A 26,228-nucleotide genomic window follows, 5' to 3' on the forward strand; every position below is an offset into this window, starting at 1 on the left:
CAACAGCAGAACACTGAGCTGTATGGGACATGCAGCCAAGAGAGCGGTGGAGAAAGCTATTTATTTAGCTGGGAAAACTCTTCCAGTAAGGCAGGAAATACTCCCTTCCCATTTTTCAAGCGTGAAATGTCTTTCATAGGAGAAGAATTTGGGTAGGTGTTATTAAGGAAGAAAGTGATTCTGACTCTTTCTAAACAACTTTTCATTCTCTCGTCTGTCACAAGTTTCCTGTGACACCCTTGGCAAGTCATTTGGATTTGACATTACCTCTGCCCATTTTACCGATGAAAGAGGACTCTGCCTCGAAAAGGTGCCACAGAGATACAGCCCATTTGCAACCGTGAGATATTGAGATGCTGTGGACCACACAGAAACTCAATAAGTAAGTGGTAGAAAATCACTGTGAAACAAAACAGAGGCTACATCTGCCAGGAGGATTCTGAGCAACACTGGTGGGCGAGCACATGGATAGCTCAGGTGCCTGCCCAAGCTGCTCACTCAGGAATGCTGCACCAATTCATTATCTACCAGTACATTTCTGATTTATTTCCAGGAGTATACACACAATAACGCATGCTACTAGCAATGTGAATCTTCTTTCAAATGCATTTACAGCTATTGGAAGGGTGAGAAAATTGCCTTATCACGAGTTTCAACAACAGCATCTGATTCACCACCTCCTTGCTAAGCAATAGAGTACCTGGACAAATCCTTGCCTTACTTCATCACAAATCAGAGTGATGAGGGATCAGGGAGAGAACAGGAAAGGTGGAGGAAGTGATAAATCTTGTCCATGCAGAGTCACGAAGCTGCAAGACAGCCGAACTGAGGCATTCTTACATTTAATCACATTCTGTTTAAAAAATCAATCTTTGGTCCTACTCCATACCGTTGCACTTTATAAAGAATCAAAGATCACAGCTGAAGGTTGCAGCTTCACATTAAAGGACAGTCTACAGGTATAACTTCATAGGATGCTAACAGGAACAGATCACCACATGGCTTCTTTGGGGCTGCTTCAGCTTTAAACAACCAGCCCCAGATGGCACCACTGAAGCCCGCAGTACAGATCCAGCCACAGGAAGGATTTTGCAAGGCAGTCCCACTGAACAGTTTGGGCACGCAGCCCTGGACTGGATTTTGGCTAACCCTCCCCAGGGCTGTCCTAGCGCAATCTGTTCTTAGTTCAACAGGACGAATTTGCAACCCAGCTCCCGCATACATCTTTGAGACACGCATCTAAGTTCTCAACTTAATGAAATTATTTTCTCACTAACCTGATTTTTTTCAGTTCTTCATCCCTGATTAAGAAGAAAAAAAAAAGTGTGAAGTCTTAGATCAATAGCTTGCTTTTCTCATTAATTTAAGTATACTGTATACTTGACTAATGTGCAGAATACAGACATTCAGTGGGTGCAGAGAAGTCTGGTCATTCACTGATTAGAAGATGCAAACTGACTTTAGTGGGTAAGTGGTCTAATCCTTGAAAAGGTCTCACATCATCCCCAAACGCCAGTGATCATTAACAGCACAGTCTAAGCCTCTGAAGAAAAACAGCAGCTTATCTTCATCCTCCTGGGGACCTAGGGAACCTTAACAATCAGCTTCTTAAAGGCTTTTTTTAGAGTTTTTTCCAATGATTGTAACCAGAAGAAGAGGCAGAAGAAGAAAACTTGATTAATTTAAGAAAAATATTTTCCTTTCTTAGATAAATTTTATGTTAAAATACTAGGAGATAATTGTCACCTAATATTTGAGAAGTATTGCCTATCACCAAAAACACAAGAGCAAGGCTTAGAGTTTTTTTTGTTTGTTCTTTTAAACACTGCATCTGGGGCCTGCACCTCTACATCATTGCACACAGGCTGGAGTTCATCTCGCACCCAGGACTGCTTTGACATTATGGGGGTCCCAGAGCCAACACATGGGTTCCAGACCTACCTGCTAAAGTCAGCAGAGCTGTATGGACACCCTGGTTCTGGATGTCATCTGCTTGGTCCTTCTGCTGCCCCGTGATTCTGTGTGGTATAAACACACCTTGTGCCTCCTACTTCAACTCAACAGAGAAGGAGGAGGTAAATCAAGGAGGCAAGCTCAGACTCTTCATCTACCACAACATGAACAAAAGTCTTCTTTAAACAGGTTAGCAGAGACCACGTGAGGATGCATTTGGTTTCCGGAAACAGCCATTATTTAAACCTCAATTACACAGCAACAGCCTCAAACATTTTGCTTCTAAAAAGGGAGTGTTTCTCCTTTGCCTATGCAATGCTGGAGCTCAAACCACCAGCTTACCCCCACCTTTCCTTTTTTGAAAGAAGGAAAAAAAAAAAAAAAAAAAAGAGAGAAGGCAGAGTGGGCTGGAGTGACCACCTCAGTTCTGCAACTTCACCTTTTACCACAGAGGAAGCCCCAAGAAGCTGCCCTCTGCAGCCAAGCATCACATCAGTGTTCAGGTGCCTGAGCTGCCCCCAACCACCACATCCGGAGCCTTTTGCAGACAACAACCACAGAGATCAAATGCCCTGGCTAAGCACACACCTAGCTTCCTGGAGACCTCAACACGGCTTTCTTTTCGCTCTGAGGAGAATTAAGATCATACAAAGAGGGGACCACTTTCCTCTCCCCTCCATAAAATGGAAGGAGGGAAGAAACTGGAAGAAAGAGGCCTCTTGCTGAAACCACGTGTTACCCCTCCTTTGCTGAGCTCACTGCAATCAAACCAGCAGGAGAGTGTTTCATCCTGTTCCAAGAAGCTCCTCTCCTGCCCTAAGCATTATTTTTTCATACCCTGCCCAACAACAATGGCCCAGGCACAAACGTATCAGCCGTGTTCAGCTATATTCTCCTTGGCTGCTTAAGGTCATTTTCTAACAACACTCCTCAGAGAGGGCAGAGGTTTAGGAGCATTTTCGTCCTATAACCAGACTCTTACTTGTATAGCCTTGACCCTGCCAAAATATACCAGAAGTGCTTTAGGGACAGTCACTCTTCTCCTCTCCTGACTGATGTGCTGATTACTTTTTAAGGTCTCCAGAGATTTTTCACTCCACCCTGCAAAGATAACATCCAGGGGAGCCACAAACCTGCAGAACCAGGGAAGAAAGACAGCAAGGCCACAAAGAAACACAAGGCCATGTAGAAAGCAATCTATTTTCTCACCCCAACACATTTTTTTTTTTTTGGGGGGGGAAGGGGGGGGAGATTTTAAGAATTTTTTTTTATTTCCCATAGGTATTAACCTATGGAAACCACCTTGGAATTCATCATGCAAAAACCCATGTGCACGAGAACACCAGTCTTGTGGTTAGGACATACATGTCTGGCATGTAAGAAACCTGCTTTCAGGACCCTGTTTTGGATCTGTGACAGCATAGGTGAAAAACCAAAGCCACTTGACTCCCAGCCAGCATCTGTGTTTTGACTAAGAAATTCTATTCCAAACCCAAGAAATTCACCTAAGGAGAACTGAGTGGAGACCAACCCCTTCCCACAAAGCAGTATTGGTTTCAATAAATCAGCATTTTCTGTATGCAAATTGTCTCCTTGAAAAACTCCCAGCCAGTCCTAGCCTTAAGAAGTAACTTTTGTGGTTTCGGCTGAAAACATCAGCCGGGAAGCAACCCACCCAACAGAGGTTCTGCCTCGGCACAGCTCGCCTTCCCTAAGCAGGGGCACTCCAACACCACGCCAGGAAACAAATAAGGCTTCCTGAAGTTTGCCCTGATGGTTCAGGATTCTCTCTTCTTCTAGCTGTATTGTTTAACAGAGGAAAGGAGGTGTGGTGGGAAAACCTCACGCACTTCATTCCTGTTTACTTTACTTGTTCCCTCGTCTGTGTGATCTGAGACAGTAAAAATGCTGCTGATGTCCAAAAGTGTGTGTGTGTACATACACATGGTGAAAGCTTTGGAGCCTGGCCTGTATGTTACATGGACAACTCTGTGCACGGGAGCAGGCAGCAGCTTTCTCCTCTGTAGCTCTAGGGAGAGGTTAACCTGATTGAGAGGGAATTAAAAGAAAACACACAGTAATGACACAGTTTGTCTTGCTGTTTTGAGATGCTTCCTATGAGCTCACTTGAAAGCACCTCCAAAAGTACAGCCGTCTTAAAATAAATTCTCCAGAAAGAACGCTTTTCCTCTTCTAAACGCAAGATTTTATGTGCAATACAGGATTATCCTATATAGGTCACTGACACTCTGTGGAAACCTATGTAAGAAGGACTATTTAGTGTGGGAATAGAACTATTTATCTAAGTTTTTTGGCTTCTCTATTGCTAAGAATATTTCAATTGAAACAACATCTTTGTGCCTTTGAGGCTATCTGCTCCCACTGCCACTTCCCCACCTGGAGCTATAATCCTACGTTTGTCACAGACCCAGCCACTGTGGCAGAAGTTATTACGGTTACAGTCTGCAGATTATAGCAACTTTTAAGAGGGGATAAGCAGCAGGAAAAGGTGAGCTTAAGCATTAAAGAACCTGCCAGTTCAAAGAACCCTATTATTAATATTTATTATTTTTGAGCATTCATTGAGTGCTGTAGAAGATAAAAGAATGAGCTGAATGCAAGAACCAAGGACCCAAGTTGATATAAGACAAGACAACGGGAGAGCAAAAGGAATGAGCATATCGTCTGGGGCGGAAGAGAGCCAAGGAAGAGGTAGCAACAGCAAGGAAAAAAGCCACACCTTTTGTCAACAAGATGTTCCTAATAGTAAGGAGTCTGAAGAGAATTAAAGAATTCCTCAATGTCTAATCAGAACTGTTCCCCATAGGGGATTTTCTGCGCGCTGTTACATGGCATTGGCCTATCTTTAAAGAATGAAGCTTTGATCATAAAAAGCAAGCTGGGATGGGGAGTGGAGGGGGGGACGGGACAGGATGGGAAAAACAACAAAAGGAAATGCAACTGCATCACCCTGTGGTGTAAGGGCGAAATCCAGCCCCAGTCAGATGCTTCACAGAGCTCCAAGTAAAACCATTCAGACTTTGTTTAAAAGGCTAGGATGAGGCATCCTTCTCTCTCACGTCCTCCATCCTAGGTAAATTCTTCTTCCAGCCCACAAACCCTTGGCTCCTGTTGCTCCAGAGGGCCTACAAGCTGGTACTTCTCTTTCCTAAGGAGGCAAGCTTGTGGCTGAAACCACTTTAAACCTTCACACTTTCAAACTGCAAGCCATGAGGCTGCTCGGCTCCAAGGCACATCGCCGAGATTAGCTAACAGGAACATGCATCACACCCACATGCCGAGGCAACCATCTCCATTTTCACCGCTGGCCAAACAGATGCTCAGAAAAGCAAAGCAAGTTGCCCACACAGGAAGAGGCTTTATCTATACAGCAGGCTGATGCTGGTGGTGCTGGTATTTGTACTCCCCAGTTCTGAGCACCAAAATCATTGAGAGGACTTGAGAGTGAGAGTCCCACTCACTGCCCAATACCCTCTGCTCCCCAAGGCTATTGCAATCCTTCAGAGCTTCTCCCTGCAGAAATACTGAGAGAAATCCACTACAAACTGAGGCTTGGAAATACCTGTAGTGGCATTAACAAAGAAAATTAATGTTTGTAAACTCAACTGATTCTTCTCCTGCCAAGCCTTCCCCAGCGTAGTATCAAAATATGAACACACAAAATGCAAAGCACGAAACCTTCTATTCCTTTCAGCACAGCGAGAGAAAAAAAAGAAAAAATAGCAACCTTCATCCATCCACCTTTGGGAAGCCTGTTCCTTCTTAATCTCATCAGACTTGCTAATGACTGATGTGACCCATCAAACATTTAAAAGAAGAGGTTTTGTTTTTGTTTTGTTTTTGGTAACCTGGCAAAGCACCATGCTGAGCTCAAATCCTAATCTGTTTGGAAGGTCTTTTTCCAGGGCTGCCGATCCAGTCACGCATCACATCAGCAAGCTGGGTCTCAGGCTGCTGAAGGAAAACAGAGGTCAAAGATCTATCGGTCCTTCCAGCCTCACGCCTTGAGCATTCGCAGAAGTAACTCCCAGCATTTCCTGCATCTCGTTCTGGAAAACGGCGTGGTGCAGCTCCAGAAGATGCCTGTCACATGTCTGTGCTTCAGCCATGTTCCCATAGGGAGCAGAAGCTTTGTTGATCAACACAAGATAAGCGCCTCGTTTCACACAGCTCTGAGAATCCCCCCTGACATTAACAGGAACAACCTGAACCCAGCAGTTCAAAAATATATCACATCCCAATCCAGCCCTCTTAAGAACTTTTTGGGACATTCAGTCCTTCATTCTCCATGATTTCTAATGCATGTCTGTCGTAGACACCATCTAAGCCCCACCAATGGTCCAAATGCTTACAGGAAGAAAAATATTGATGACAGTGACAGTGACTCCCACTGCGAAGCGTACCAAGTTTCCAAAATGCTCTCCCGTTTACCCTGGCAGCGGGCTTTGGCAAGTTTGGCTGAAAGGTACCTGCAGGTCCCAGAGTCTTCCATAAGAAACAGGTTCTCAGCAGGTCTGAGAAACCAGCCCAGGCCAGGCGTAACAGCTCCGTGCACAAGAAGATCTGGTTCTCTTTACTCCCCAAGAAAACGAGATGTGCCATCAAGTGAGCCAAGAACAAATCCTATCGCTGCTTTCCCAGCATACTGCGTTCCAGTTCAGTGCCCTGCAAGGGCCATGTCTCACGAACAGGCAAGCTGCCAGTCAGCTCATTTAGTCCATTTTTTTTCCCCGAAGAGGCGTAGACACCATCATTTGGTGCAATCTTTATTACTCTGAACTCCCTCCTCATGGACCGCCTTACACTGAGCTTTTCATAAAGAATAAATATAGTAACTGTTTCCACAATAACGTTAAAAATACCCCAACAGATTAAATTCAACAGATAAAATGGGGCCAAAAATACGTATGTCTAGCAACACGACCAAAATCACCCTTCTTCAAACTGGGCATCGGGCCATGAAAAAAAGCTGCTAGCGTTACAATTTCATTGCTCAGCCTTTTGAGAAGCTCAGAGCTGGAGAAAGGCTCAGCACGGGAATAATGCACAACACACACAACCCGAGCGGCCACCGCTCCTGAGCCCCTGTGGGGCTGTGCCACTGAACCACAGAGAACAAGTCACCATATGGTCCCACATCCCAACCCGCTCAGCTGTTCTGCTGGCTTTCCAGACATCTGGAATGGCATAAAATTCATTTAAAGCTGTTTATGACTCAAGTGAGAAGTTTGAGAGGATATAAGAGCTATTATTATCTCTGCTATTCTATGCGACTTTTCACATTAGCAGCTTGGTTCGGTTCCACTTCCCCAGGATCAACACGACGCTTCTTCCACCACTTCCCAAAGACTAACCTGGACAAACCCCAGACCACATCAGACACCACGCGGACACCCTCAGGAAGTCCCGCTCTGACACAGCTGTATGCCAGCTAAGTGCGAGAGAGAGAAGGGCAGGAACAGAGCTTAACTAACTAAACACTCACAACAGCTGAGCAGAGAAAATCCAGACCTATGCCCTGACTCACGAGATCACACAGCCCCTTTTTAATGGCCATAAAGGCCAGTAATACCAAGTACATGGACAGAAGTTTTACCACTGCATCTCATCCAAAGCATCTTCTGTTTCTTCCTCAAGTGATACACTGGTCTAAGAAAACTGAACTTCATTTGGGCTGAAGAACAGATATCTCCACAGTGACCTTTCAATTTATTTATCAAGTAGCTGCATGCTTCCATTTTAGACCAAGTTTATGGAGTAAATATATATATCAAAGCAAACATCCTGATAGCGAAAAACAAACAAATGACACAAATATGGTAAGAACCTCTAGGGATGTTCTAATTGTAGGAATCCTTCTTGGAGGGACTACACAGATACAAGGGATCCCATGCAGAAATAAAACCCTCACTAAAAACCTGTGGTGGTCAAAAACCCACTTATGTCTTCTCTGAGGACAGCTACAACTTTTTTTTTTTTTAACTGAAGCTGGTAAGGGAAAAAAAATATACCACAGGAATCCCTCAATTGTCATGTAACATCCACTGCACATTGTAAGTCTGGTCTCAGTCCAGCAAACACGAAGCATCCACATAAGCAGAAGAAGGTAGCAGAGGTGCAGAAGCAAATCCCATCTGGGGTCAATTTGTAAGAGTAAAACATCTTTATATCATTTGTTTCTTTAAGCCTTATCGGTGCAAAAAAAAATAAAAACACGCTGACAAACTGTTTTAGTGGCTGGTGTGGTTAACAAAAATAAGTTTAACACAATGCCTTCCTGTGGCCACTTTCAGTCTCAGCACCTTGTACTACACCAGCCCATGACAGATCTTTACCAATGGAGAAGTGGTAAATTAGGTCCAAGGCGAGAGGTGGAGGCCAAAAAAAAAAAAAAAAAGCTTCATCAAGAATTCGACAGGCACCGAATCCATTTGAATCCTCTGCCAAGAACTAAGGGATAGGGTCGTTCGTTCACCATTTTGGAAACTCAGGACTCCACGGTGATGAGAAAGCGAGACAGGTTGGTGTAGGGAAGGAACAGGCACAAGGGGTGCTGAATGGCAGAGTCCAAGCAGCGGTAGGACCAAAAGCAACCGTCGGAAAGCATAAGTCTGGACATCCAGAACATACCCTCATATGAAACACAAACTCCAGCAATCTTCCCAGTGCTGAGAGGTGGTGGGAGAGGAGGGAATGGACAACACAAAATATTCAAGGAAGCTTTAGAGGGAGTAAGCATCATGAGTAACAATACTGTTGTTTGGACTCATTTTTCCGTACAACCTTCTTCTTCCTTCTTCCTTTACTATTTAGAATTAAGATTAGCAACCATTTTCAAGTCTTTTAAAAAAGGGAGAACTTAAGAAATAGCTTAGAAGGGAATAAGCAATTTCAGACCCTAAATAGCTCACTTCTATGCATTTTGGGGTAGAGATATATGGGCTGTGCTCTCCCATGCAAATACATTACTTGGTTTTGAGCTACTGTTTTGGAGTCACGACTAGAGACCTCAGCTTCCCAGCCCTCGCTGTACTACTTTGAATTTTTTATAGGAAAAAAAAAAAAAAGATCCAAAATCTTTCTCTCTGATTTTACTGATGAGAGCTTAAGTTTAAGTTGGGGGGAGGATCAACACAAACTTTAGCCAGAGAGACTCTTAAAAAAGCAAAAGTAGGCTTTATCTTGCAACAAAACCCCCAAACGAGGGCTGCTTCAGCAGCCTCAGAGGCTTAGCAAGAAGTATAGATATTCATCTCATTTAATTATAGCTCCCAGACAGACCTTGGACCTACAACCACCTCACGCAATGACTCATCCTCAAGATGTCAAGAACTATGCACTACCTCACAACACTCTCCGAATACAGCTTGGACCATCATCTGTTTATTTAGATACTTAAAGCCTCAATTTTGTAGCATCTGAGCTTCTCGTTTCAAGTCCTTCCTGAGCTAAGACCCACGGCCCCATAAATCCAGTAGCTTCTGTTTCCAGGGCAGTTGTGTCTGTTTTCCTGCAGCCTGGTGAGAACAGACAGGACTAGAGATAATTAAATAAAAACACAGGAACTGCATTATTTATTTTAAAGGAAAACGTGTCTTCTAGGAAGAAAGTCCTTTATTTGGGCAAATCTGTAAGCTGTTTATCAGCTTAAACTCATTATCTGCCCATATGGTCTTAGCACTGTGGTTTAAAAAAAAAAATGGGCATGCACTAGCTGATGAAATGTCATCTGCCCTTATGCCAGAAACTAGTATTTTTGCATTGACGTCAAATTAGGATCCTTGCCACTAGTGAAGGGCTACCATAAGGATAGTCATAATATTTTAATTATGAAGGGATCTTACAGAAGGCAGCAAGGAAGGCAGGGGGAAGGCAAGAAAACCCATTCACAAAAAAACACGAAGTCATTTAATTCACTTTTTGCCTCCTCTGCTCTAGTTCTTTTTGTTTGGGGAGGTGGGGTGGGAAAGAGAGAGCTAATTTAATTAAAAAAAAAAGGCAAAAAAAGGCAAGAGAATGAGAAGCTAGAGCCAATAAACACACATCAAAGCATGAAATGGCTCTGCTTCAACTGCCTACAGTATTCAACCTGGGATAGATTAAGGGAAGATAAAAGGTGCTAGGAGAGAAAATGCTGCCCCTACAGCAGCGCAGGCCCAGCGCACCGAGCACCAACACCCCAGCCGGCTCCGTCACACCGAAAGCGGTGAGTGCAGGAGACGGACCCAGCCCGCAGAGACCCACACCGACTGGCCACCGCCTGCTATCGGGGATCAGCCCCGGGCAGCCAGGTGGCCTGAAGCCTTTCCCCTATCCCACCGAGCAGGAGCTGGGGCTACAATTCTGGGTGTCACCACCAGCCACCCAGGGTCTGGCGCAGGACGTCGGACCTGGCCGACTGACCTGTCACCCTGCTGATACCAGGAGAGGAACAAACCGAAGTCGTGGTAACAGATGTTAGCCGTGTTTTTCCAAACCGCAGGGCTATTCCTGGTTACGGGTACTGTTTCTGCCTTTTCAAACAGACCTGCAAGGCTGCGTGTATGAAATTATTTGAATTAAACAACGCACAGACAACTTGGCAAAAGAATTGAGGATAGCTCAGCATTTTCATACGCACACAATGATTCCCGTTTCCCTTTTGCCCAGCCCCACCCTGAGAAGTATAATACACGTTACAGCAGCCAAAAGTGAGATCACGCCAGGATAGAGTCATTCGTTGCCATCAGCTGAGGAGAGGATGCAAGCGCCCCGATCCCACTCCTCTTGCAGGGAGAAAAAACAGAAGGAAACACCACTCTGCCTCCCTCGGCTTCCACTGGGGGGACGTGAAGTTGCTGGGCTCCGCTCTAACTTTTTAGGCAAGCCTGGAAACGCAAGCCCGATGCTCTTCCCAGCATGCCATATCCTTACGCCCCAGAGAAAATAAAGGGATTTCCCCACGATTTACAAAGGAAACATCGCGTACTTGCCTTATGAACCAACGAACCAACACAGCCCCTGAGCGGGTTTGGCTCATCTGCAGCAAGCAGAGGGCTGGGCAGCGGCTGCGCGGGGCTGCCACGGCACGGCACAGCACGGCGCGGCCAGCCCTCGCTTGGGATCACCCCCAGGGCCGGGGGCTCCCAGCTGGGGCCCCCCAGCCCACCCCAGGGCTCGGTCCCGTCCTGCCCCAGCGCTGGGCTGGTTTGCGGGCTGGTGTTTTCTCCCTCCGCTCGTCGAGGGGTAACCACCCGCTCACCTGCACCTCTCCTGGGCTGGGACACGGCTCCCCCAGCTAAGCGATGTGCGGGAAGGGCTGCTCTGCGGGAAGTGCGGGACGGTGAGAAATTGTATCCCCCTTCCACTGACAAGTCTGGGCTGTCTCAGAAAACTTAAAGCTCCTCTTTTCCCTCTTCTCATCCCCCTCCACTTAAATTCATGGCAACTGCACCGCACAGTTCTTTAGCTAACGCCAACAAAAGCAGCGCTGCGGCCACAACAAATACAGAAATATTAACTGCCTTCCAGGGAGGGTCAGCCGCTTGAATCATCTGACCGTACTACACAAATACTTCAGAAAAAGCAGACAACAGAGAAGCATATGCACCATCCTACACAGCTGAAATTTGAAAAAAAATCCCCCCCCCCCATTATGAAAAAGAAAGCACACACCTATTTCTTCCATGTTCCTGTCATTTGCCTTCAGCCTGTTCACTTCTGAGACCCAGCAACCGCTGCTCCTTACGAACGCACTAAGCACCACAATGATCATTTCACTGGCAGAGCCCACGAGGCACTTGAACACATCTCGCTAAGACAACTCTAGAATAAAAGCGCTCGCTTTTACCCACTGGTAAAAACGCAGGGCGAGCCCGTGCTCACTACCTGAGTACACCCGGGCAGGCACGCAGCCATCTCCAGCACGCTCCTGTCCAACCAGCTTTGGTAGCCACTGGCTATTCAATGAAATACGTGCCTGCAGCCTATTAATTGCGTTCGCTTTTTCTGTTATTACAGAAACACAGGCAGCAGGCACGCAGGGCTCACTAATAGCCAAGAGCAGCATTAGGGAAAAATAAATTACGCTTACCAAAGAGACCTCACAGAAAACCATCCAAACGCAATGCAAACGCTGCCTACCCGCTCACTGCACTATCTAACCGCAGAAGTTTAGGTTCCTACAAACCCGGCTCCTACAAACCCCCCGTCCTCGGGCAGCACCGACCCGGGCAGGCAGGGCTGCAGGCTGCGGGTGAGCAAAGCCCCACCGGGCTGGGCACAAGCGGGAATTGCGAGTAACTCCCCCCCTGTCCTCCTGCTCCACCCCGGCCCCGGGGGCGGCAGCACCCCGACCCCAGACCTACAGCGGGGCACGCCCGGGGCACGCGGCGCTCCCTCCCGGCACCGGCGCTGCGGGAGCGGGGACGAGAAACCCGGGCACGGCTGCGGGCAGCGGCTGGGGCTCGGCCGGACCCCGGTGCCCAGCCCCGCAGCCCCTCCGCGGCAGCCCCTGCCCCTTACCTCCCGGCGGCTCCCGCTGCCGTGCTCGCCCCGTGCCCGGCCGCCGCCGAGCGCCGGAGCCGCCAGCGGAGCGGCTCCGCCTCCGGCCGTGCCCCCCCCGCTCCGCCCCCGGCCCGGCCCCGCCGCCGACAGCGCCCGGCCCCGGCCGCCGGGGAGCCCTCGGTGAGCCCCGGGGGGCCGGCAGCAGCAGGGCTCGGCAGCACCGGGCCTTGTGGCCCGGGGACAGGCGGGTGTGAGCCCGCCGAGCGCCTCCGGTGAGGTGCGGCACGGCAGAAATAGCGCGGCTGTCTTGAAGGGGGCATCTCCGGCCCCTGCACGCAGCCTGAGCGCACGTCGGGGGTCGGATGCGATGAGCCGAGGGTCTCTTCCAACGTACCTGGTTCTGTGATTCGCTGATAACCCGGCTGTGCCCCATCGGAGCGACGCTTCACGGGCCCTGCTGCTCACAGAGGTACTTGCTGCCTTGGCGGCGAAGAAACCGAGGGCGGAAAAGGCGTGCAGAAGTTACGCTTACTCTCAATAAAAACACCTCAGGAGCAAGGAGTTAGTAAACTGGATGTTGCACTTGCATATGGTAACAGATAACGCAGACCCTGTGAGTTGTCCCACACAGGCACGTCCTGGTGTTTCCAAGAAGCCCTGCTTATTTCACACTGCCCTACAAGACAAGGGGATGCGGATCTGGATCCTCCCAGCTCGTTGGAAGAACAAGAGGCAACACGAACGTCTAGCAGTGCTGTGCAAAGGAAAAAAGACGCGCCAGCATCTCCGTGCATCTGCTAATGCCTCCTCTGTCTGGTAATGAACAGATACAAGGCTCCCCAGGTGCAAATATTGGCGTTGGCTTTCTCTTTTTCCTCTTGTGATATAAAGATAGGGAGATACGCACAGAAGCTAACACTTACGGCCCCAAATCCATTTCTCTGTAATAGCAAAACTAGATTGCACAACCGGATCATGTTTGTAACATATGTTTTGTTACAGTCTATTGCTTAAGACAGGCAATCATTTTCAGGTCTGATATTTTCTTATAATGCTTGGGCCCCTGTTTTTCCATTGCTGTTTCACTGTTCATTTATTTGTGTCACAGCATGAGCCTACCTCTCCTTGCTCTTTGTGGCTGAGTAGGGGATTTCCATTTCTTTATTAGGCACAGTTTGACACGAGGTAATAGCCTTGTTCCTCATTTGATTCCTTTGCAAAGGACTCAGAGTGCTATTTTCCAGGAGGCTGGCTTGTCATACTCCTCGAGCAGCGGATCGTGGTTCTTTCAGGCCACGGTGACATTCGTGCTCAGCAGACCTGTCACGCTGCACCCCCCCCGACACAGCGCCTGCACCCCACACTCAGCCCCCTGCTGCCCCAGGCCTGTGCCAGGACCCCACAATTTCGCTATATATGCGGTGAATAAGCTGTGAAAATGTGGGATCGCATGCAGAGGGCTTCTAGGAAACTGAGTGGGCTTGCTCGTGCCCCAGACACCGCAGTTTTAAACAGCTCCACATCCCATAGAAAACTTCCCTTCCTCCTCGGGGGCACCCTTGCATTTTTCCAACAGCTGCCCCCCCAGCTCCAGTGACATCACCATTCTGAAACTATTCTGGAAAAATGTACAGGGCGACGTATTGAGACTTATACACGTTTTCTGTTTTCCACCCTGATTCCATGAAACTGTTTTGTAAATGAACAGAAGAGAGCTATATGTGACCCCAGCTTCCCAAGCCTCCACAAGCTCGCGTAGACACAATAGTCCTCTTACATGCTCAATGTGCAATTTAAGGGGCCACCACCGAAAACGAGCTTCCCGAGCTTATAGTGCTTTCACTATCATGAAGGAACTGCTTTGTGAGTCCCAGCCGGCACTGAGCTGAGCTTTGCACTTAAAGCTGGGGTTTACATTCATCATATGTACGAAGGATATGGTATATCCCCCACAAACCGAGCACGTAATACCAACAACCTTGGTTAAAAACAGTTTTACTATAGATAAGCTTGCAAGAGGGATGTTTTACTTGTTTTCTGCTAAATACATCAGTGACATGAAATCAGAAGAAGGAAATAGTTCCATGGCTTAGCCCAAAGCACTGGAGCCACTTTCTCCTGTTTCAGCAGTGCCAAGAGCTGAAGGGCTGCCCCGTGAATATCGCATCCCACGTACTGTAATCTGGAGTCTCGCCCAGTACCTTTCTGATAGGTACAAGTTTTCAGAAGCAGAAATTGCCATGTTGGGAAGCCATAAACAAACCAGGGCAGGTTCGTCACTGGTGTTAACTATGGATTTTGAGAGAATTGAGTTTAACTCCATGCAGCTAACCCAATGCTTCTAACCTCCCTCCCGCCTGTGCTTCACGCCTGACTTCTCAGCTCCGCAGTCTCCCTTCTGCTTCCTCCCCACCTTTCCTCCCACTTCCTTTGCCTCCGGACATCTCCTTTTCTTTTCCGATTATTTTCTCTCAGTAGTCCTACTAATGTTTTTCGAATTTGCTGTAAGGCGTATAAAGAAGTAATCCAAGCACAATCCAGCTTGGCTGCAGTTCCGAGAGCTGGACCGACACGCAGCCCAGCTCATTGCCTCGGCAGATGGGCAGAAGGAAACTCTCTGGCATCTGCATGCTGGAACCTGAGTATCAGTCTATTTCCAGATAACTGCGGCACATTCCAGGAGCAATCTGTGCTCAGTAGAAATCACACAGTGTTATTAACTCTGCCATGAGGCTGAACGGCACTTCTGAGAGCGCAAAGCAAACAAGACCTTAGCCCCAGCGAGCCGAAGATGACAAACTGACTGTCCGAAGCTGATCACCTGCTCCCAGGTAAAGGTACCGAAGGAAGCGATCTTGTTTTTCCGACATGTCGAGCACTCGTTCCACCCATCAGTACGCTCCATCAGCTGCTATCAGACTGCTTTCCCAGGGCCCCTCCATCAGGCCTGGGAAAACAGCATGAGGGGACAGTTGACGTACTGGTAGCGAGAGGTTTGTTCAAGCTTCATCATTAAAAGTATAATTAAAACCTTGCCAGTATATTTTTCAACCCAGATTTGCTTTCCCAGGCTCAGCTGGGAAAACTGAAGCTACAATGCTTACGACGTGGTTTCTTTGTCAATATCTGTATTTCCCAATCGTTTTCGCTCAAGCAACAACGAGTATTTTGGAGAAAGAAATATCACAGGCCCTCACGCAGCTTTGCCATGCTTTTTTTTTTTTTTTCAATCAAGAATTAATCTGTTTTGAATATTCATTTGCAGATTTATTTTTCCCAATTTCGGTTGCATGTTTACTTGATCGCGTTAACACACATGTATGTTTTTCCAAAGGGAAAAGCATGTCCTGTCACAATTTCACATATGACCCTCTTATGTTTCAGACCCTTGGTGACTCGCAGACCACAAGATGGGAAGCAGGCTTCTAGGGCAAAAAAAAAAAAGAAAAAGTTCTTCTGAAGATTATCCACTCCGTGAACAACGCTTTGTGCACACTGACATACACAAATAGGTAGACATAATTTTGCTAACTGCTTTTCTGCACATCCCCCTCCTTCTTTGTCACTTTGATGTAGCAGGATCATACAAAAGAACTGGCAGTGATGCCTGAAACCAAAACTCCAGAAGCAACAATTGAACGAGCCTCTGGACCCTGTCCAGAAAAATCTGAATTAAGAGAATTCTTTATAGTAATTTTAATATTAATCACTGAAGGCATGCTTTTAAAGAAAAATGAACATATTTAAGATGATACCCGTTTCCAGTGTAAACAACAGATAAAGCTGGATATTACTGAACTGAAGGAAACAAATTAACAACAACAAAATAGAAAATATGCTTTGCACTGTTATTTTTTTCCTTTTTTTTAAAAAAAAAAAGTTTCCAAAAATGGAGCTTATGCCAAAACCCCATGATTTCCAACTGCACATCCTTTGCAAAAGTTTTCAACTTCCCTATTTCCTCTGAAATTTGCAGCTTTTTTTTTTCTGTATTTCTTGAACATCACAAGTAAACGAAATTTGTTTCCCACAACCTTTTTAGTCATTTTCAGTCACTAAGGACAAGCACCATGGAGGCCCCCATTGCACCAGACACCCCACAGTCCCTATGCCCTACAGGTCTACATATGACAAAAGAGACAAATACAGGGGAACGGCCATCCCTGTTCACAAATAGAAAATCAAGGCACAAAGAATTAATGAAGAAAAAGTACTGGAGGTCTGTGGCAGCTCTAGGACATGAACTAGGAGATCCTGGATCCCAGACAAGTGCCTTATTCATCCAAACATGTATCCCCAAATGTTTTGACACTTCTTGGCATTTGCATTTCTCTTGTAACACTAAGGGAGGAGGCTCAAATGCAATTTTAAAACTGTCTCACACTAAAATCCTGAAACAGTTTTTGTTCTCATAAGATTTTATAAAGCACCTATTTCTTCCTTTAAGAGAAAGAAAGCTAACAGACATAGCTTCAGGGTTTATTTTTCCTTGAGATGTTCCAATTAAGTAACACTTTATTGGACAGTTAGAGTTCTTCATGTTTTTTTTTGTTTTGTTTTGTTTTGTTTTCTGACAAAGAAAAGGTACACAGTTCACAGGTATCTCTGCAGAGAAAAGCAGTAACTGCCAAGGGGCAGATGGAAGTGTTGAAAACTTCACTTCTGACAACAGCTAGATGGTCACCCAGCAATTTGTTTCAACACAGCCAGTTGTGTTGCCATAACTTGTTAAACATCTGCTAAAAACATATGGAATCCTCCTGGGGGATGTAAATTGATGCCATTCATCAAACTATTTCACGGCTTCCCTTCTCCCCAAATGACCCCCTCCAGAGAGCCAACTGAAGCAAAGGAGCTTTATGTCTTATGTACAAAGGGATGCCTAGCCAGAAAAGTGGTGATAGCTCCCCTTGAACCTGGGAGAAGGTCCTACCCTTCTGAAGCACATGAAGTAACATGGTTAAGGAGAAAAGCAAAATAACACATCACCAGAACTCTGAATCAGCCAGCCAGTGAAAGGAGGAAGCCTGGTGTCCTATGGCAGAACTAGTCCCCATTTTGCAGAAATTAGTTTCCATGGGCGCTACCAAGTTAATCAGGAGACTGTTGAAATTATGACCTTTGGCATGGAAGGCCCTAAAGTTCTTCCCGGTGTCACATAAAATAGAATTTTATTAAATCACGAGAGTTGGACTGTTTGGTGTCTAAACACTGGGATAAACGCTCACTGCTGTGTAAAATGACCGCAGGAAGGCTGCAAAGCACCCGCAGTGTCGGTGATTTGGAGCGTTACGACTGGCACTCAGTTTGCATGGTCTAATGGCTGCCGGACATCAAGCGTGATCCCAGATTTGTTCATGGTCCAATTCAGTGCCCTGAGTCGAGTGTAGCTTTCAAGGTCTGAGCTGATCTCCAGTGACAGATGGAGATGTCACATCCTGACATGAAGTCCATGAAGCAATGGTTGGATTGTGATGCTACCATAACCTAATTAGAATAGCTGCCGAAATGCACACACCTTCCTCTTGTTCCCTGAAGCTTCTCTGTTTTGTTTGGTTGGTTGGTTGGTTTGGTTTGTTTTCTCACTTACATCACTTTCTTTCTTTAGTAGAAGATATTATTTCTCTGCAGACCTCTTTTCACTTGTCATTCATCCCTCTTGCAAGCACACACAGCCAGGGCAGAAACTGAACTGCACAAGTTTTGCTTCCTTTTCCTCAGTCTCAAGAGTCCTTCTGTGTAAGCGTGCGTAAGGGAGCCCGGCTCTTCTGTCAACAAAAGGGGACTTGTAAGAGAACAGGGCACCTCTGCAGGGGTATGAGGCTGGGAGATTGCTGAATGCTGTGCAGTGGAACTGAGGCAGACTTTGTGCTAGGGTAAGATCAGTTATTTTTAAAAGTGCAGTAATAAAATGAGCAGTCCTTGTGAATCCTTCAGCAGGCACTAATTAATTAGCCTGCCATGTTTACAAGTGAGGGCAAACGAATGCCAGGGATGGGGAGTGATTTCCCCAAGGAGGCATCAAGATTAGAATTTATGGCTCCTAACCTGTGATCGAACCACAGGATCGCACCTCTCTCAGCCGCTTCAGACGTGAGGTTTCTTTACCTGACGATGGAAACTCTTTCACTGGCTGGACACTCGGTAGTTGGAATGACTGTCATGCAAATATGGTTATATTATGACTGAAAAATATGAATTATTGTAGGCTGATGTGGAACACAGGTTGGAACTGTGAGCCCCTTATCTGATTGATTCCTGCTGTGAATATTTTAAACAACATTGTGAGTTACTAGCTGCTGTTTCCTATCAGGAAGAGATAACTGTGGATTTATTAAAGGTTGGAGCCAACTTCACCCCTGGTTTAACTAAACTGATTTGAATGAAAAAAATGCCAAGGACACATGCTTTAAGTAGCTCCTAGCTACCTGATGACATTAACTTATTGTACATACATTGCAAAAGTTTTCAAAGCGAGAAAAAAGAAGCCTCTCCTTGTTTCCTGTTTTTCTGAGCTACCCACAGAGAAGGATCCAGAAACCAAATTCTGCTCTCAAACATCCCCAAGATGCTCTTCCAGACCACTAGAGGCTGAATCCAGCAAACCCTTGAAACCTGAGAAGTAAGGAAAGCCTGGCAAAGGCTCTGAAGCTTCCTGCTCCTCCCTCTCGTATCCAGCCCCTTTGAGCAGCCTTTAACGCCTTGCTTTGGCATTTGTGATCCTGGCTGTGATAACGAATTGCAAAAGTGGGCGTGAAAGTGAAAAACATGAGAAGAAAATGTTAACCGGACTTCTCTGAAATCATGGGAAGTACAGGTGAGTCAAGACTTAGGAGTTCAGAGGGAAATAGGGGTTTGCCCAAATCACTTCTGCAGCACTGCTTTTAAGAGAGTTTCAATTTCTCTGGTAGAGATGCAGAGGGAACAAAGCAGTGCAAGCCCTCAGGTCAGCCCCCCGTGTGCCGTTTGCAGTACTGTCTGTGCATTTCCATCTCTCACCTTCTCAGTACATCTCACTGTCTCTCAGACTTTCATCTCCTCTTTTCTCTGGGCTTGTTTTCTCCTCCAGTTTCCAGCCCCGTTGCTTTCTCTATTGGACTTGCACTAATTCTTTCTTTTCCTCCATGTCTTCCTGTGATATCCTTTTCTCTTTAACCTGACGGAGTGGGGGCAAATATCTGTTGCAAGCAAAAGCAATGACATGTTAAAAGGATGAGAATGGAAACTCTGGCTTCCTTGGAAACAGCCACTGAAATGAAGCAATACTTTTGTGAAGGCCAGGGTATTGATAGAGCAGCTGGTCGCCTTCCAACGGGGATTCTCGATGTTCCAGGGCTATAATCAGGCAAACATAGAATTTGCCAACCAAGGCTTTATTCAATGTGCCAGGGAGCAGCCGTCCCTTCACCTGAGCCAGAAATGGCTTCACTAATGTGCAGCATGTGCACGAGCCACTGAAGAGCCTTCACCCTTCATCAGTCAGAGAAGTGCAGTTGGGTGTGCAGCAGGACCTGCAGAGGCAAGGGGGTGGCAAGCTATTAAGAATGAAGTCTAATGGCCGCTTGAGAGCATGGGGAGTGGGGAAATAAAATAAAATTAAAAAAAAACCTTCACCTGAATTTTAATCACACCCAAGGGAAGACATGAGATTTAATACAAAACATTACACAGCTGCTTTGCTACACGAGATTAACTTCATGTAACAGGATGAATAAAAATATTCCCTCTCCAACTTTCTGAAACATTCTGCCCTAAGGCGGTGAGAGAAATGGCACAGAATACAGAATAAGGCAGGGAGATGAGCTAGAGATGCTTTTAAGCTCTGCGTAAGTCACTCATCCAAAGCTGGGCTCTGACACAAATCTCCTTCAGCATCTCAAATTAATAATTCATCTTTAGTTAGGCGATCATTACGAGATCCTTTTTTTGTAGACAGACAGACAGAAAGAACACAAAAGAGTTAATGCAGGCCGGCAATACTGTGAATTTTTGAAAGCAACAGGCTAGGGCTTCACCTCTTAGGTTCTCCTAGTGCTATGCTAAGAGCTTGGGCATTTGCAAAAGGCTGCAAATGTGCCTGTGTGAGGAGTGACCCACTTCTGCAACTGGAAGCTGGAACGCCTCCCAGATGCACACATGACGTTTTGGCAACAGAGAGAGAGAGAAGTTCAGGGGAACTAGGGAGAGAGTTCAAAAGAGGAGTGTGAACAAAAATGCCAAAGCAGCAAACCATCTATCTCTGAACTCTTTGAAATCCGTCTAAGACGAGCTGCTATCAAGGTCACACGAGATGTCTGTGGTAGAAATGAGGCAACTTCCCTCAGCCTCCAAGGGAAGTTGTAAGTTCATGCCGCAGCATGCCAAAGTCAGCAGGGACTCGGTCACAAATTGATTTACAAGAGTATCAGCTGGAGGTATAACCTTTTTGCTTTTCAAGCTGTAGAGTAAATGCATGTCCCTTGACAAGTAACTTTCCCTGGTAACCCTGTCAGCCATTTATGAAGCAAGAGTGGGATTTCCTTAGTGCTCAGCCTGACAGGCACAAAATACACGTCCGTAATCAACAATTTTCATAAGTCCTATTCCTGATAAACAATTATCAGAGACATCCAACTGATCATCATGCACATTGTGCACATATCTTTTTGGGGCAGCAGTGCCATTCAGACCTGGAAACTAAGCAGCTTCTAGCGCTGACTAGGCCTTGGAAAATAAATCTAGCTCTCAACCATTGCTTGTGACTCAGATGCGATTTTCTTCTTTTATGCCAGATGAGAATTCACAATTTCAGTGTGATGCCAATCACAGAAAGAGAGCTGCCCAGGACAGCAGTCTGCTCGGGGACAGCGTGCTGCCTACTTAGCCTCAGCCAGAGCTCTGAAAAGGCAGGCAGTGTCTGTAGCTGCCGGGACAGAAGTCAGGGTTATTCAGAACAGATGCAGCAGTCACTTACCTGATCTCTCCCAGGTGTCTAGCAGCGGTAGCTGCAGCAAGCCCAGTTCCCCAGTGCTCTCCCCTTCAGCCTGCAATTACAGTTGTACCCCTTCCTGCTGCTCTTTCCTTGCCCATGGAAAAAGCAATCTTGCCCCAATCCCTCATCTTGAGGGCTGAAAAATTCAACTCTGTCTATGCTGTTGGAAGCCTCGAGTCATCCCTGGGCACTGGTGATGCTCTGTGGCTGGAGGTGTTGTGAGTGAGAGGTAAATCAAGATGTTTGGTTATAAAGCAGCAAGTGACAAGTCTTGGAGGAAAAAAAGAAAAAAGGTGTTATCTTTAGTAACCAGGCCAAATGCCAGCTCCAGCTAAGATAACAGACATTCTACTGACTTCCTGCAATTTTCCTTCAGTGAAATATTATCCTCTTTACTTCCTGCCAGAGTGTCATTTAACACTGTTTTGCCAGCCTACCGTGATTCACTCAAAGGAAACTGCATTTTAATAAAGACTAAAGTAACTCCACTACATTAGAGATGCATCCAAACCGTGAGGTTCAGAATGAGATTTAAATACGTATTCAAGAGGCTGTGTGAATTCAGAGGTTTAGTTCGATGAAATTACCAATACTCTTTTACTGTAGGAAAAAACAACAAGCAACCAACCAGTTAAATACATGGATGACATGAGTGCTCCTGTCTGTATCCAGAGAGTAGATGTTACTAAAACCATTTATTCAGAACAATAGCAAAAACCCTTTTCCTATAGCACCCTGATTTCAGGTTCCAGCAGCCATCAGTCCTATCACCTGGAAACAACTGCTGCTCCCAGACACTGTACTGAAGTGCTCTCCAAACGACAGGTACCAGACAATTTCCACTATCCTTCATCACGATAGCTACCGGGCCATATCTATACCAGCACTCGCTGTGCATATTGCGGTCGTGCCTCAACAATGCTTTGCCAACAGCGTCAGGTGATAGAAATGCTTTGTCGTAACACATCGCCTGAAACAAAATAAACTTACACCAAAGCAATTTATCCCTACCTGTAGATTTGCACTGGAATAAGCTAGCGCACCAGAGGAAGACGAAACAGCTCCCAAAGTAGGCAGGAGGAACTGTTTTTCTGTTCACAATGGGTTTCCTCATCAATCAGGCATGTTCATTAAAGCTTGCTTCCTTTAGCGGGATCACTATAAAGGGCAATTATGGAGGAGGAAAAGGAGTACAGAGTTATGACTTGCCATCTTCCAGGATTTGTCCGGAGGATTAATTGAATCCACCGCTTTAAGGAAGCCGAGTCCCCACTGAATGGGTGACCAACATCTTCATATTCTAGTGTGACTTTACAATAACAAGACACCCTTTCTACACACATCAGACCACATCCTTAGCAGGAACATTCGATACAGAGCACAAACCACAGGCTAAGGAGGAAAGGTACAGCTATTCACTACAATCCAGGTAGTGGCAGAGCCTTAGGATCTATAAGGCCAGCTCCACTGTAGCTAATAGGCAATTCCTCTATTAAGTGTCATGCTGTTCATGTGTTCCTGCTTCTCCCCTTCCTCCCGGAGCACTGGTGGTGGTGTTGATGGAGGTGGGATTACAGCCAGCTGCTCTTCGACGTGAGGTGTGTCAGGCAGTGGGACACTGCTCCCAGCTCCAGAAGCTGTCAAAGCCATCACGGATTTATATTCTGTGGAAGTAATTAGGGACTCCCCGTTGCTTCTGCACTCACCGCCCATTTGTAGGGCAATCACATCAGACTAGAATCGTGCTCAGTCCGTGCTGCCAGCCTCCCCTGCAGCCGGTGGAGACTATTAAGAGAGGTTACTGGGGCAGACGGAATATTCCCCACTAGAACGCACACACACAGCTATAGATTTTGCCCTTGTACATTGCCTGTGGCAATTTCCAGCAGATAAATGAAAGCTCCTCTTCTCATTGATTTTTTTTTTTATAATAATTTGCATCACCTCTTGCTTCCAGTCCTAGCGAGCCCATCTCCACTCTGTGGTGCAGACGCTCATTCACATTTATTTTCCTGTTTGCCTGTTGTTTTTCCCGTTCATTGGCTCACAATCTCCACAAGTAGCACAGAGACACAGAGCTGTTGTGCTACGAGGCTGGAAGGGGAGCTGCTGCTGCTGCTCACCAGACTCCTTTTCATAAGGTCTGCACAGAGAAAGGACTGGCTCTAAAATGGTTAAGCAGTTTTCTTCAGCTAGCTTGGGTTCCTTTGCTCGCCACCCACAAACAGGACTGGCAGCTCAGAGGCACTGCCTGAGCTCACTTTATCCTCGCATCAGGCGAAAGCTTTCGTGGAGCAGTGAGTTTCTTCATCAGTGGGCTTCCCACTGCCACGGGAGGCTCACTGGGGGAGCAGGACCCGTGATTTTGGCCAGGACGAAAGGCCAAGCTCTTGCAGTTTCCTTCCTACCAGCGGATCCCTCTGGCAGAGCCCTTGCCCTCCCCCCCGGGTGAACTGCAGTTGACCCAGCGAATTCAATTAGAATGGTTCTTCCTTTATCAAACAAACCCCACATGGCCCAAACCAAACATAGCATATTTGAAAACAAATGGATTGAAACGGCCCTAATCCACTCAGACACTGTCCTCTGCACATGTTCCCTCCGACTCAGCCTACCCACAAATACAATCAGGGAATCATCAGGATCCCATCTGGTCTGCAAGGGGAGAAGAGCATCTGACCCTGCAGAGCAGAGCGCACCACTGACCGAGGACTACCACGCAGCCCCTTACAGGGCTCGGCTGTGCTCTTTGGGCCAGTTTCCTGCCTGCCCCACTGTCTGGCCCTTAGGGAAAGTGGGAGAGTGCCTCAGCTGGAGTCCTAGGGAAGAAAACTTGCGTGAGCTTGACCCACGCCATCTTCTGCACACGCAGTACCAGCACATGCAGCCTGCACAAACCACACCGGCTGAAGAACTTCTCTGCAAGCCACCACAGCAGAGACCACATCACCTTGCCGGGAAGGCTTTGAATCACTTCGGTCACTCCACACATGAAGATGCAGGAAGCTTTCTTCCTTCATAGCACTGCTCTGCTCAAGTTGTCAGCACTGATATTTATGGGACCCACTGATCGGCTTTATCAGTCATAGGATGCATGCCAGCAAGAAAAAAATTCCACATCACAGGGGAATTCCCTCCCTGACTTGCCCAAAGGCAGAATGCAGATGATGAGAAGGGAGGCATGTTGCTGGCAGACCGTCACAGCCATGGGTGCTGCACCTATACAGCGGGAAGCAGGCAAGTGCCAGGGCAAGCGGGCCAGGAGGGTTCAAAGCCAGCAAATCTGTTTCCTTTCTATAACCTGAGTTTATCTTTTTTTCCACTGTATAGTACATATTTCTTAGGCGAGCTTAACAAAACTGTGAAAGAAGAAATCCTCTGAAACTAAACCAGAGATCATAGCAAAACATATGCGAAGAGACCACTGAAAAGCATAAATTGGAGATTCCCATGTTTTCTAGTCCAGGCCACCTGAAATGTAAGACAGGACATACATACCGAGTGCTGGCCATGGCTTACCCTGCTGGAACCAGTAGCCAGTGCTCCAAAGGTCCGAGATGAGCTAATCTTTTGTGCAACTTCCTTTGCCCCAAAGCCCTCAAAAGGTTTTCCATATCCTCTAAAATACTGGACGTGGTTTCATTTTTTTTTTTTTTCTGTCAAAAGATTATGAAGGTAAAAGGGCAGAGAATCAAGGGGGAATTTCTGTTGTGTGACCCAGCTACGTTCAAAGTAAAGAACCATAAGTGACTTCCAAGAAGTTGTTGCAAAGCCCAAACTCACCCCAGCGAGAGCTCCCTAGGGACACTGAGGGGCAGGTTTTAGCACCCACTGCTGCTTCTTTATCCCCTGCAAACGCTTCCAGTAGGGTTCTCAGGCAGCAGTGCGGTCTCCTCACCGAGAACAGACTGAGGTGTCTCCGAGGGGACTTTTGGGAAGGCCTTTGGAGGGAGCTGGAGGAAGCAGTGCAATCAGCGGTGCAAATGCACTGCGTGCAGTGGAATTCACAGGGAGAAGGCACTGATCTGCTTCTACTGATCTGGAGATTTCAGCAACTCAGAAGAACGCGTGGAGATGCTCATTTACATTTTGTTACCCACAGTTCACTTCCAACTCATCTATTTCCCACAGGCACCAACATCAAAGCTGTGGAAACAAGCTATCTTTCCATGAAAGTTTTTCTTTTTAATTAAATGTTATAATCTAAGGCCAGAAATTCCTTCTTCTGTCACAGCTGGAGAAAGCATAAAGGGAGAAGCGAGGGTAGAGGAACAGAATCCATCAGTCACTGTACAGAGTGTGACTGCTTGGCTGTGGATGCTTACAATTGCCTTCTGACTGCTTGGCTCATTCATGTAACATATGGCGAAGCATGGAAAACCCACCTATAGCCCAAAGGTCACTATGCCACCTGCAGACCCCAGACAACATGCAGCCTTGCACAAATACACATGGAAGTAATTAGGGAGGCAAGGGAGCTGGGATTTGAAGCGGAACCCCCTCAAGTCTGCCACATTAATCCTTTCAGCTGAGCTGAAGAAATCTGAATTCCCAGGGGTCTGGTTGCTGCAGCCTGGAGCCCTGAATGGAAAAAAAATTATTTACTGTTTTCCTGCCACTAACGTGCCATTGCATTTGTGGGGTTTGGGTGGGGAGGAAATCCTAAGGGAGTTCCAAAGGGGCCAGGTTTGCTTCCCTTGCTACCTGCATAGCCGCAGCTTGGCAGGCTGCTTTCTCTTGCCAGCATCACTGAACGTGCATTCAGTTTAGAAAATAGATTTGGGTTGCTCTTCTAAAT

General features: G+C 46.6%; 1 protein-coding gene across 7 annotated transcripts in view; it reads right to left on the reverse strand.

The window, feature by feature from the left end:
- TSPAN18 (tetraspanin 18) overlaps positions 1–26,228 on the reverse strand; it is a 152,059-nt gene that overhangs the window by 98,170 nt on the left and 27,661 nt on the right. For 5 of the 7 annotated variants that reach the window (XM_035550113.2, XM_035550108.2, XM_035550114.2 and 2 more), the window contains exon 1: positions 12,478–12,585. The exons of 1 other annotated variant lie outside the window; for it this stretch is intronic. The gene's annotated coding sequence lies outside the window, so the exon portion shown is untranslated. Of the gene's footprint in view, positions 1–1,941; positions 2,111–12,477; positions 12,586–26,228 lie in introns of those variants that run through there. One more of the 7 variants, XM_050711309.1, reaches the window with a different exon arrangement.

This window comes from Cygnus atratus, chromosome 5, assembly GCF_013377495.2.
Source record: "Cygnus atratus isolate AKBS03 ecotype Queensland, Australia chromosome 5, CAtr_DNAZoo_HiC_assembly, whole genome shotgun sequence".
Taxonomy (NCBI): domain Eukaryota; kingdom Metazoa; phylum Chordata; class Aves; order Anseriformes; family Anatidae; genus Cygnus; species Cygnus atratus.